The 12,141-nt window shown below is 43.2% G+C and overlaps 1 non-coding gene across 1 annotated transcript; it reads right to left on the bottom strand.

Annotated features, from left to right (window-relative positions):
- Positions 1-8,212: 8,212 nt before the first annotated feature.
- Positions 8,213-8,314, bottom strand: LOC112447227 (U6 spliceosomal RNA). Its single transcript, XR_003035329.1, has one exon. It is a non-coding gene; the product is annotated as a U6 spliceosomal RNA (small nuclear RNA).
- Positions 8,315-12,141: the final 3,827 nt, after the last annotated feature.

Raw genomic sequence — 12,141 nt, 5'->3', positions numbered from 1 at the left:
AGAAAAAACCTCAATCATTCTCTAACTAAAAGCATTACAAAGCAGGGCTAAAAAGAGATCATGATTGTGAAATGTGTGTTGGGATAATTGTTAAGGTCTCAATGCTCTTGTATTCTTCGTTTTTTATTCTGTTTTTTTTTTTTTTTTTTAAACCAGAACTTTCAGCAGGGCTGGCTACTCCTTTCTTCTTGAAACTCTTCATTTTTTGATTTCTTGACGCGACCACGCATTCCTGATTTTCTTCTCTAGCTCAACATTCTCAACATTTCAATGTTGGTATCTCTGCGCATGGGGTCCTAGGCTTTCTCTTTGTTCTGCACTCTTTCCTCAGGTAATCCAGAAATGATTCCCTTGGATTTAGAAATCATCAAATACCAAAATTACATATTCACTCAGATTTCTCTCAGTCCCAGATTCTCATCTCCTCTTTCTTTCTTCCTTCCTTCCCTTCCTTCCTTCCTTCCACCTTTTCCTTCTCTTTTTCTCGTTCTTTTACCACCACGTCCCATCCACTTCCTTTCTTGACATCTTCATTGTGACGTCTCTTAGATGCCTCCGACCAAGTTGTCTGGACCAAGAGGAATCCAAGTGGAAGCTCTGAGCCCATCCCCAAAATTATGGCCTCCAGTACACACCCCCATCACTAGGCATCTGTTCGCTCATTCGCGATATATCAAATACTCTCTATGTGCCACTGAACGTTTCAGTTGCTGGAGAAGAACAGTGAACCAGACTGAACATGTCTGCCTTGAGTGCCTGCTACTGCGGATCTGCAGTGCCCACCCGGTACAAAGCCACTAGCCACAGGCGGTTATTAAGGACTTGAACTGTTGCTAGGCTGACTTGAGATGTGCTGTCGGTGGAAAAGACACACCATATTTTGAAGACTCAGTATAAAAAGAGTAGTAAAATCTCTCATTATTTCTGATTTTGTTTGCTTATTGAAATAATATTTTGGATTTATGGGATTAAGTAAAATATATCGTGAAAATATATAGTGGTTAAGACTCAGTACTTCCATCACAGGGGGCATGGGTTCAATCCTAGGTTGGGGAATTAAGATCCTGCATGGTGCATGGCCATATATATATATATATATTATATATATAATTTAAATATATATAATTACACATCTTCTTAATGTGACTATTAGCAAATTAAAAATTTTAAATTACCTATGTGCTTTGCATTACTTTTAATTTTGATTTTTAAAAAATTGAAGTATAGTTGAATTACAATGCGGTGTTATTTTCATTTGTACAGAAAAGTGATTCAGTGATATGTATATATATGCTTTATATATAAACATATTCTTTTTGAGATTCTTTTCCCTTACAGGTTATTACAAAATATTGACTATAGTTCCCTCTTCCCAGTTGGTTCTTGCTGGTTATCTATTTTAATATATGTTGTTGTTGCCAAGTCATGTCCGACTCTTTGCCACCTATGGACTGTAGCCCATCAGGCTCCTCTGTCCATGGAATTTCCCAGGCAAGAGTACTGGAGTGGATTGCCATTTCCTTCTCCAAATTTATATATACAATAATGTATATATGTTAATCCCAAACTCCTAATTTATCACTCTTCTCCCTTTCCCCTTTGATAACCATAAGTTTTTTTTTTTTTTTCTGTCTGTGGGCCTGCCTATTTCTGTTATGTATACAAGTTCATTTGTATCTTTTTTTTTTTCTTTTTAACATATAAGCAACATCATACGGTATTTGTCTTTCTGTCTTTGGTTTACTTCACTCAGTACGACAATCTCTAGGTTCATCCATGTTGCTGCAAATGACATTATTTCATTCTTTTTTATGGCTGAGTTATATTCTATTATATATATGTACTGCACCTCCTTTATGCATTCATTGGTCAGGGGACATTTAGGTGCTTCCTTATCTTGATTATTGTAAACAGTGCTGCTGTAAACATTGGAGTGCATATAGCTCTTTATGGTATATGCCCTGGAGTGGGATTGCTGGATAATGCATTACTTTTCACCTGGACAGCATTATTCTTCCTGGACTCAGTTCAGTTCAGTTCAGTTCAGTCACTCAGTTGTGTCCGACTCTTTGTGACCCCATGAATCACAGCACGCCAGGCCTCCCTGTCCATGACTAACTCCCACAGTCTACCCAAATCCATGTCCATTGAGTCAGTGATGCCAACCAGCCATCTCATCCTCTGTTGTCCCCTTCTCCTCCTGCCCCCAGTCCTTCCCAGCATCAGGGTTTTTTCCAATGAGTCAACTTTTCCCATGAGGTGGCCAAAGTACTGGAGTTTCAGTTTCAACATCAGTCCTTCCAGTGAACACCCAGGACTGGTCTCCTTTAGAATGGACTGGTTGGATCTCCTTGCAGTCCAAGGGACTCTCAAGAGTCTTCTCCAACACCAGAGTTCAAAAGCATCAATTCTTCGGTGCTCATCTTTCTTTATAGTCCAACCCTAACATCCATATATGACCACTGGGAAAACCATAGCCTTGACTAGACGGACCTTTGTTGTCAAAGTAACGTCTCTGCTTTTGAATAGCTATCTAGGCTGGTCATAACTTTCCTTCCAAAGAGTAAGCGTCTTTTAATTTCATGGTTAGTGGAGAGTGAAAAAGTTGGCTTAAAGCTCAACATTCAGAAAACTACAATCATGGCATCTGGTCCCATCACTTCATGGGAAATAGATGGGGAAACAGTGGAAACACTGTCAGACTTTATTTTGGGGGGCTCCAAAATCACTGCAGATGGTGATTGCAGCCATGAAATTAAAAGACACTTACTCCTTGGAAGGAAAGTTATGACCAATCTAGATAGCATATTCAAAAGCAGAGACATTACTTTGCCAACAAAGGTCTGTCTAGTCAAGGCTATGGTTTTTCCAGTGGTCATGTATGGATATGAGGGATGGACTGTGAAGAAAGCTGAGCGCCAAAGAATTGATGCTTTTGAAATGTGGTGTTGGAGAAGACTCTTGAGAGTCCCTTAGACTGCAAGGAGATATAACCAGTCCATTCTAAAGGAGATCAGTCCTGGGTGTTCTTTGGAAGGAATGATGCTAAAGCTGAAACTCCAGTACTTTGGCCATCTGATGCAAAGAGTTGACTCATTGGAAAAGACTCTGATGCTGGGAGGGATTGGGGGCAGGAGGAGAAGGGGACAACAGAGGATGAGATGGCTGGATGGCATCACTGACTCGATGGATGTGAGTCTCAGTGAACTCTGGGAGTTGGTGATGGACAGGGAGGCCTGGCGTGCTGCAATTCATGGGGTCGCAAAGAGTCGGACACGACTGAGCGACTGAACTGAACTGAACTGAACTGAATTTCATGGCTGCAGTCACCATCTGCAGTGATTTTGGAGCCCCCCAAAATAAAATCTGACACTGTTTCCACTGTTTCCCCATCTATTTCCCATGAAGTGATGGGACCAGATGCCATGATTGTAGTTTTCTGAATGTTGAGCTTTAAGCTAACTTTTTCACTCTCCTCTTTCACTTTCATCAAGAGGCTTTTTAGATGGTGTCATCTGCATATCGGATGTTACCGATATTTCTCCCGGCAATCTTGATTCCAGCTTGTGCTTCTTCCAGCCCAGCGTTTCTCGTGAAGTACTCTGCATATAAGTTAAATAAGCAGGGTGACAATATACAGCCTTGACATACTCCTTTTCCTATTTGAAACCAGTCTGTTGTTCCATGTCCAATTCTAACTGTTGCTTCCTGACCTGCATACAGGTTTCTCAGGAGGCAGGTCAGATGGTCTGGTATTCCCATTTCTTTCAGAATTTTCCACAGTTTTTTTGTGATCCACACAGCCAAAGGCTTTGGCATAGTCAAAGCAGAAATAGATGTTTTTCTGGAACTGTCTTGGTTTTTCGCTGATCTAGCGGATGTTGGCAATTTGATCTCTGGTTCCTCTGCCTTTTCTAAAACCAGCTTGAACATCTGGAAGTTGACGGTTCACATATTGCTGAAGCCTGGCTTGGAGAATTTTGAGCATTACTTTACTAGCGTGTGAAATGAGTGCAATTGTGTGGTAGTTTGAGCATTCTTTGGCATTGCCTTTCTTTGGGATTGGAATGAAAACGGACCTTTTCCAGTCCTGTGGCCACTGCTGAGTTTTCCAAATTTGCTGGCATATTGAGTGCAACACTTTCACAGCATCATCTTTCAGGATTTAAAATAGCTCAACTGGAATTCCATCACCTCCACTAGCTTTGTTTGTAGTGATGCTTTCTAAGGCCCACTTGACTTCACGTTCCAGGATGTCTGGCTGTAGGTGACTGATCACACCATCGTGATTATCTGGGTCGTGAAGATCTTTTTTTGTACAGTTCTTCTGTGTATTCTTGCCACCTCTTCTTAATATCTTCTGCTTCTGTTAGGTCCATACCATTTCTGTCCTTTATGGAGTTCATCTTTGCATGAAATGTTCCCTTGGTATCTCTAATTTTCTTGAAGAGATAGCTAGTCCTTCCCATTCTGTTGTTTTCCTCTATTTCTTTGCATTGGTCGCTGAGGAAGGCTTTTTTATCTCTCCTTGCTATTCTTTGGAACTCTGCATTCAGATGGGAATATCTTTCCTTTTCTCCTTTGCTGGACTCAGTAAGAAAGTAAACAAATCAACAAGATAATGCCTTAAAAAGCTTTAATTGTGGTAAATGCTTTGAAGGAAATAAACTGAAGGAAATTATCCTAAGCCAGAAGACTAGGAGCCCTGGATAATCTTATCTTTTTCTCAACTCTGTCCTCCTGTTGAATTATTTTAAGTCCTGCTGCCTCCACTTTAAAATATACCTTTAAATCTATGTGCTATCACCTGATCTACTACCACCCTGTGTAAGCCTTCTGCATTTTGCCAACACTCTGTAAATATACTCTATTAACTCATTTCCTTGCTTCCGCTTCCGACCCTATGCAGTGTCCATTCCCTCCTTGAAACCCATCAGTGACTTCCAGCTTTATTCTCCAGGCTCATTTTCGACACCTTCCATCCCACCCCTACCACCCAGCACACACACACCACACCTATCTCCCTTGTCTTTAATCAAATTCATATACTATATTTGTTTCAGTTTATATTCCATAGTCAGCCTCAGAGATATCATCCTGGACTATTCTGTTTCAAACAGTTCTTAGTGAATATAAAAAACTAATATCTCTTCTGTTCCTCTGTCTTAATTCCCTCTTTGTTGGGTCTTTATCTGTTTTATTCATCAATGTACCCCAGCACTAGCCCAACCCTTGGCATATGGTGGTGGTGGTTTGGTTGCTAAGTAGTGTCCGATTCTTGTGACCCCACGGACTGTAGGCTGCCAGGTTCCTCTGTCTCTGGGATTCTCCAGGCAAGAATTCTGGAGTAGGTTGCCTTTTCCTTCTCCAGGGGATATTCCCCACCCAAGGATCAAACCGGGGTCTCCTGCATTGCAGGGAGATTCTTTACCCACTGAGCTTTGAGGGTGTATGGCACGCTGATAAATGTTTGTTGACATACTGAAAGGAAAACCCATTTAAAGACTTACTAATCTTGTTTTGAAGATTTTAAAGTTCTTACCATCATTTAGCTCTTGGGTGTTGACTGCCAGCTTACCTCTTAACCATTTTTTTTTTAAGGAGAGAAATACTTAGACTCATTGTCTTTAATGGGAAAGCAAGTTAACATAAAACATCATTTCCCCAAATTGTTTAATTTCTTTCACACTGTAGGATATATAAAATTAACTAAGTACCACAAATGGTCTTTAAATATAAAGACAGACACATAATAGCACCAGAATAAAGATGGATAAAATCAACAGATTGCCCTATGCAATACTTTGTCAAATACCAGAGGTATTTTTGATATATTTTCTCTTGTGCTTCTCCATCCTAGGACTGTTTGGTTAGGGGTGGGTGCAGAAGTGCCTTCCTCCCTTGACGTTCACTCAGCTTGGGTCCTGACCCTATTGATTGGCTCACCCTGCTGAGTGGGTTCTGACCTGAACATCACTGATTTCTCAACCATCTAGGTTGGATCAAGCAAACCACACTGGTACATACATGCCTGAAATGAGAAAGCACAGCCCACACGAGTCTGGGACTTAAAGAATTCCACCCAGTAGTTTGCTGAGAAGAGTTTGAACAGCAGGTTTTAATGTTTTGGTCAGTGAGAAATGTGCAAAGGTGAATGCAGTGTATGTGCCCAGCAACAGAGGTTCTCCAGCTGTTGCCGGACTCAAGTTTGTGGGTCCGATGCACAGCAAGGCCAAACAATCTGACATGTCAGAGTTTGGAACAGAGAAAGGTTTACAGCAGAGCCAACAAGGAGAATGGGTCCTCAGAAACCGTGAAGTCACTGATGCTTTTCAGAGAAGGGTTTTTAATAGACAAAATTTGGAGTTAGGGCTGCAGGGTACGTGACTCTCTAATGATGGGTTAGTGGTGAGGTAACAGGAGTCTTATGCTCAGCCTGAAGTTACCATCTTCCACCAAGGGGAGGAAGAGCTTAGTTCTTGCAGAAGAACTCGGAGATATATTGTTATGGATATTCCCTGAGAAGGAATCAGGACCCTAACCCACTGGTTTTCTTGACTTCTTGTTGTTGCTCAGTCATGTCTGACTCTCCGTGATCCCGTGGACTGTAGCACACCAGGCTACTCTGTCCTTCACCTTCTCCTGTTTGCTCAGTCTCCTGTCCATTGAGCCATGATCCTATCCAACCATGACCTTTCCCAGAATCAGGGTTTTCTTTTTCCAGTGAGTTGGCTCTTTGCATCAGGTGGCCAAAGTATTGGAGCTTCAGCTTCAGCATCAGTCCTTCCAGTGAATATTCAGGGTTGATTTCCTCTAGGATAGACTGATTGGATCTCCTTGCTTGACTGCTCCTCCCCTGTTTCTGCATTCCTTTCCTCCCCTGATTAGCACCTGTTTAATCTGCTCTGTGGAACTCAGGGAAGGTCAAGGAGGCTGAATGAACTCTATTTCCTACAAACAAGAAATGGGAGGGAGGGCCAGCATACTAAAAGGATTTGTACCTGGGAGGCCCCCACAGGGTCCTGCTTGGTTTCAAGATGAGGACACAGACATACACATGTACAGAGGGAAGACCATGGTAAGACACAGGGAGAAGATGACCATCTGCAAGCCAAGGAGCAAGGCCTCCGAAGAAACCTCTGAAGAAACTTCTAGCTTCCAGAATTGTGAGAAAATAAACTTATGTTGTCTCAGTCATTCTATGAGCTTCCCTGGTGGCCCGGTGGTAAAGAATCTGCCTGCAAGGCAGGAGTCTTGGGTTTGACCCTTGGTTTGGGAAGATCCCTTGGAGAAGGAAATGGCAACCCACTCCAGTATCCTTGCCTGGAGAATTCCATAGACAGTGGAGCCTGGTGGGCTACAGTCAGTGGGGTTGCAAAGAGCTGGACACAACTGAGTGACTAAACAGCAGCAACAACCATGCCATTCTATTGCAGGAGAATGGGACAGGAAAGAATGGTCACATTCCAGGTCAAATCCTTGTCCCAGGCAACTCCCTGGGACAGCCCACCAAGTGGGGGTTCTCGGCTTCAAGCAGGAAAGAATTCAAGAGTGAGCCACAGTATAGGGAGAGTGAGTTTATCTAAATCCACATCATATAGCAAAATGTAGTCTGCGTCAGATGCTGAAGATGAAGCTCTGATACTTTGGCCACTTGGCGTGAAGACCCGATTCATTGGATAAGACCCTGATGCTGGGAAAGACTGGAGAAGGGGGTGACAGAGGATGAGATGGTTGGACGGCATCTCTGACTCAATGGACATGAGTTTGACCAAACTCAGGGAGAAAGTGAAGGACAGGGAAGCCTGGCATGCTGGAGTGCACAGGGTGGCAAAGAATTGGACATGACTTAGGGACTGAAGAACAACAACAATAGTCTGTTTCAGAAGGTGAGAGTGGCCCCGGGGTATGGGGTCATTTAGTTGTTATGGGCTGGGTAATTTTATATGCTAACAAAAAAAGGAATATCTGTTAAACTAACTATTTTGTTATGCTAATAATTATGCTAACTATTTTGAAGAAAGGGCAGGAATCTCCAAGAATGGGGCCACCACCCACTTTTTGACCTTTTATGGTCAGCCTGGGAACTGTCATTCAGCATATGCTAATATTACAATGAGAGTACAGTGAAGTTCAAGGTCTACTGGAAGTGGAATCTTCTGCCATCTTGGCCCTAATTGGTTGTAACCAGATTTCCCCCCCACCCCTTAATAAAAATATGGAATGCTTCATGAATACTCATCCATCCTTGCTCAGGGACCATACGAATCTTCTCTGTATCATTCCAGTTTTAGTAAATGTGCTGCCAAAGTGAGTGTTTTTTTTTTCCCCCTTTGAGGTAATCATATGATTTTTATTATTTGATTTATTAATAGTGGCAGGTTACACTAATAGTTTTCTAATACTGGCCCATCCTTGTATTCTTTTTTCCTCTTTTCTCTTTTCTTTTATGTTGGAGTGTAGCTGGTTAATAATGTTGCCATAGTCTTGGGTGCACAGCAAAGCGGCTGGGCTGTACATATTCACACGTATGTATCCATTCTCCCCCACTCTCTTCCCATTCAAGTTACTACATAATATTGAGCAGAGTTCCCTGTGGTGAGCACATTTTGTAACCAGTTTTTGTGGTATCCTCAAAGGCTATTCTTTTAAAGGTTCTGCCCTTGGGACTTGCCTCATGGTCTATTGGTTAAGACACTGTGCTTCCAATGGGGGCATGGGTCCAATCCCTAGTTGGGGAAGTTCTGCATGCAGTGCTTAGTCACATAAATAAATGCATAATGGAGGACTTCCTTGATGGTCCAGTGGTTAAGACTCCATCCCTCTAATGCAGGGGCCATGAGTTTGATCCCTGGTTGGGGAACTAAGATTCCACATGTCTGGTGGCACAACAACAAAAAGTTGTCCCCTCCCCCTTGCCGCTTGTCTCAATTCAATCTGTGGTACTTCCTTATTACAGCCTGAACAAAGTAGTATACCATAATTATTTTGGTTTTTCATGTGTGAAAACTGAAAAGCAAAGAGATTAAGTAACTTCTCCAATTAATAACTGAAAGAGTCAGGACTTGAACTTTGGTAGACTGATTCCTAAACTTTTCCTTCTACCCACTGTGCTGTGCTCTCTGTGTAGATAAATTGATAGAGGATAACTGGATGGATGAAGTGCAAAAAACTCCTTCTTACTCCACCTGGATCATATGCAACTAAGACAATATTGGAAAGCATTTTCCAAGCACATAATCCATGTAAGGTCTTGATGTTTTCCTCTGTAGAAGCTGGCAGAGGTTGGGGGCAAGTAAGACGTCCCCAGGTCAGCAGTTGATGGTCGGGGGAGATGGGCTGAGTTCGGCAGGATGTTTATAGAATGAATATAGAGCTAGACTCTAGCTCCATCTATTGTTCTACAATCCTGCTGTTCCTGGTAGTTTTTGCAGAAGTACCTCCTTTTTGCCTCTCTTGACAGCTGCACATAAATTAATACTACAAGAAAAAAGAAAAAAAAAAAGAAGAAGACTCCCCTGGTGGTACAGTGGGTAGGAATCCTCCTGCCAATGCAGGGGACACGGGTTAAATCCGTGGTCTCAGAAGATTCCACATGCCACAGAGCAACTAAGCCCTGGAGCCACTACTACTGAGCCCGTATGCCACGACTACTGAAGCCCAAGCTCCTAGATCTTGTTCTCCACCACTAAAGAAGCCACTGCAAGGAGAAACCCGTGCACCGTAGCTAGAGGGTAGCCCTTGCTCTCTGCAACTAGAGAAAGCCTGCGTGCAGCAACTAAGATCCAGCACAGCCAAAAATAAAACAAATAAATTATTTAAAAAACCCAAAACAAAAAGAAAAAAGCTCATGTGTGAAGAAACAGACCTAAAACCCACAAATGTAGGTAACCTAAAATTGGACCTGTATTACAGAAGAAGTGCCAAATAGGGAATGCATTCTGTGAACGGTGAGATTTCTCCTGCATCCTCTGCTGACTGAGGTCATGAAAAGCACCATCCTTAGAAACTGAATTATTTTGCAGGGGAAAGGAAGGTCTATTTCTCAGTGTACACTGCAGGGTAACACGGGACAAGTTTGTCTACTGAAAGGAATCCCTCAGGAAGTTTGTTTAAAGTATGGATGTCTAGCAATCAACAACTTAATATCTGGTGCTTACATTATAATAAAAAAGCTAATTGTCACATGTTTACAAATATAATAAGGAATTCTTAAAAATCAATAATAGAAAAATAAACAACCAGATTAAAAAAAAAAAAAAAAGTACAGATTCCCAAACTCCACCCCATTGCAGCATGGGACTCTGGGAACCTGTATTTTTAATGAACGTCACAGATTCTTATCAGGCAAGTGTGAGGAACATTTCAATAGGAGAAAGGCCACAGGGCCATTTCAACATGGCTGTTATTCCTAGTCTGAGATCTCATCATCTCTTGCCTGAATTACACCAGCGGCCTCTTTATTACTGCTCCAGGGCTCCTCATGGGTCCCTTCCAGTGCCTCATCCTCAGAGCAGCCAAAGAGACACCTTTAGCATGAGAGCTGCATCATTCCCCGTCCCTGCAAATACTTCACGATTTCACATTCATCTTCGGAACACAATCCGCAGTCCCAAGCAAGGGCTGCTAGCCCTGTGTCCCACAGCCTCACTTCTTGCTTGTTCCCTCTTTTCAGCTCACCTCCAGGCGCAATGGCCCTGCTTGGAGCTGCTCTCATGATGCGCACCCTACCCTCATCTCTGCACACTCCGCTCAGATCCCAGCTTCAACCGTGCTCGATGCTGGTGTCTTCAACCTCCATCAGCCTCGCTGCTCCCCACTTAGGAAGCCAACGTGGCTACGAGTCAGCCTATCTTTTTCCAGTATTTTCACAGCATCTCATCCTTTCCCTTTGTAGTACTTGTCATGATTGTAATTAATAAATTAGGTATGTTTAAAGCCGAATTTTTCTTCTCAGGAATTAAAGGTCCATGGGCCAGAGACAGGGTCTGACCTTTCCCCACTGCATCCCTCGTGTTTTGTCCAGAGCCTGGCATATAGTAGGTACTCAAAATAATTCTAAGAGTAAATGTAAATTTAGGGACTTCCCTGGGAAGGGAACCCATTGGCATGCTGCAACCACTGAAGCCCATGTGCCCATGAACCACAGTGAAGAGTAACCCCTGCTTGTCACAATTAGAGAAAGCCCACATGCGACAACAAAGACCCAGTGGATCCAAAAAAAAGAGTACACAGGGGAGATGGGAGCGCCAGGGACCCAGGTCAGCCGCCAGCAAGCAGCCTCCCAGAAACTGGCAAGCCTTCAGAGCCGAGTGGCTGCCAAAGACTTGGTCAACGAGATTCCTTTCTTCCCCTTTTGCTGCTGGTATTGAGGGATGTGGAGATGCAGGCTGGAGCAGCCAAGGTTATGAAATATATATGTTTTATTTTTTAAAATGGCAGTAAATTGGTGTCTAGTTTGAAACTATAAACTTCAAAAAAAAAATATGCTGAGGTTTTCTTGACATTCAGCTTTGGTTGCCTTGAAATTCCTCCCCAGCCCAGGTTGACCTGATGGGAAGATTCGAGGTGGGTTTTGTAGTGGGGGCAGCTGCTGCGGCCAGAGCCAGAGTCATGCCTTCTCTGAAAGGGAGAACTACTGTGGAAAGGAAAATGCCTTGAGGAGCTTTCTGGATCTGAGACTGTAGGCGTCAGGGAGGGTCTTGTGTCAGAGGGGTCATGAGACTGAACGGCGCTGCCTGGGAAAGTGGAGGGATTCTTGTTCCGGAGGTTTGGGGTTCAAGGTGAAGAGAGCAGGGGGAAGGAGAGAGAGAGGAGGGTCATCAGTGGAAGCTGGAGCTCGGGTGTAGGAGAAAAAAGTCAAGGAAACAGTTTTTTAAAGAGCAGGGTTGTCTGGTACGCACACCTGGGGACTGCTGTGGAAATCAAGGGACTGGGGTTGAATTCCATCATGGGGTCCATGGTGGAGAGTGGGAACCAGGACTCAGCACAGGTGGAAACTGGAAGCTGAGCTGGCCAGGAGAAAACACTTCAACCCCTCCTGGGACTTCTCCCAACATGTACAAAATAGTTTATAGACACTGTTTCCTAGATTTCAAGGGGGCAGGGGAGACCCCAGCTGACATCTGGTTTGCGTCTGTG

This window comes from Bos taurus, chromosome 6 (assembly GCF_002263795.3).
Source record: "Bos taurus isolate L1 Dominette 01449 registration number 42190680 breed Hereford chromosome 6, ARS-UCD2.0, whole genome shotgun sequence".
Taxonomy (NCBI): Eukaryota; Metazoa; Chordata; class Mammalia; order Artiodactyla; family Bovidae; genus Bos; species Bos taurus.
The sequence above is the reverse complement of the archived record's forward strand: the minus strand, read 5'-3'. Positions and strand labels throughout refer to the sequence as shown.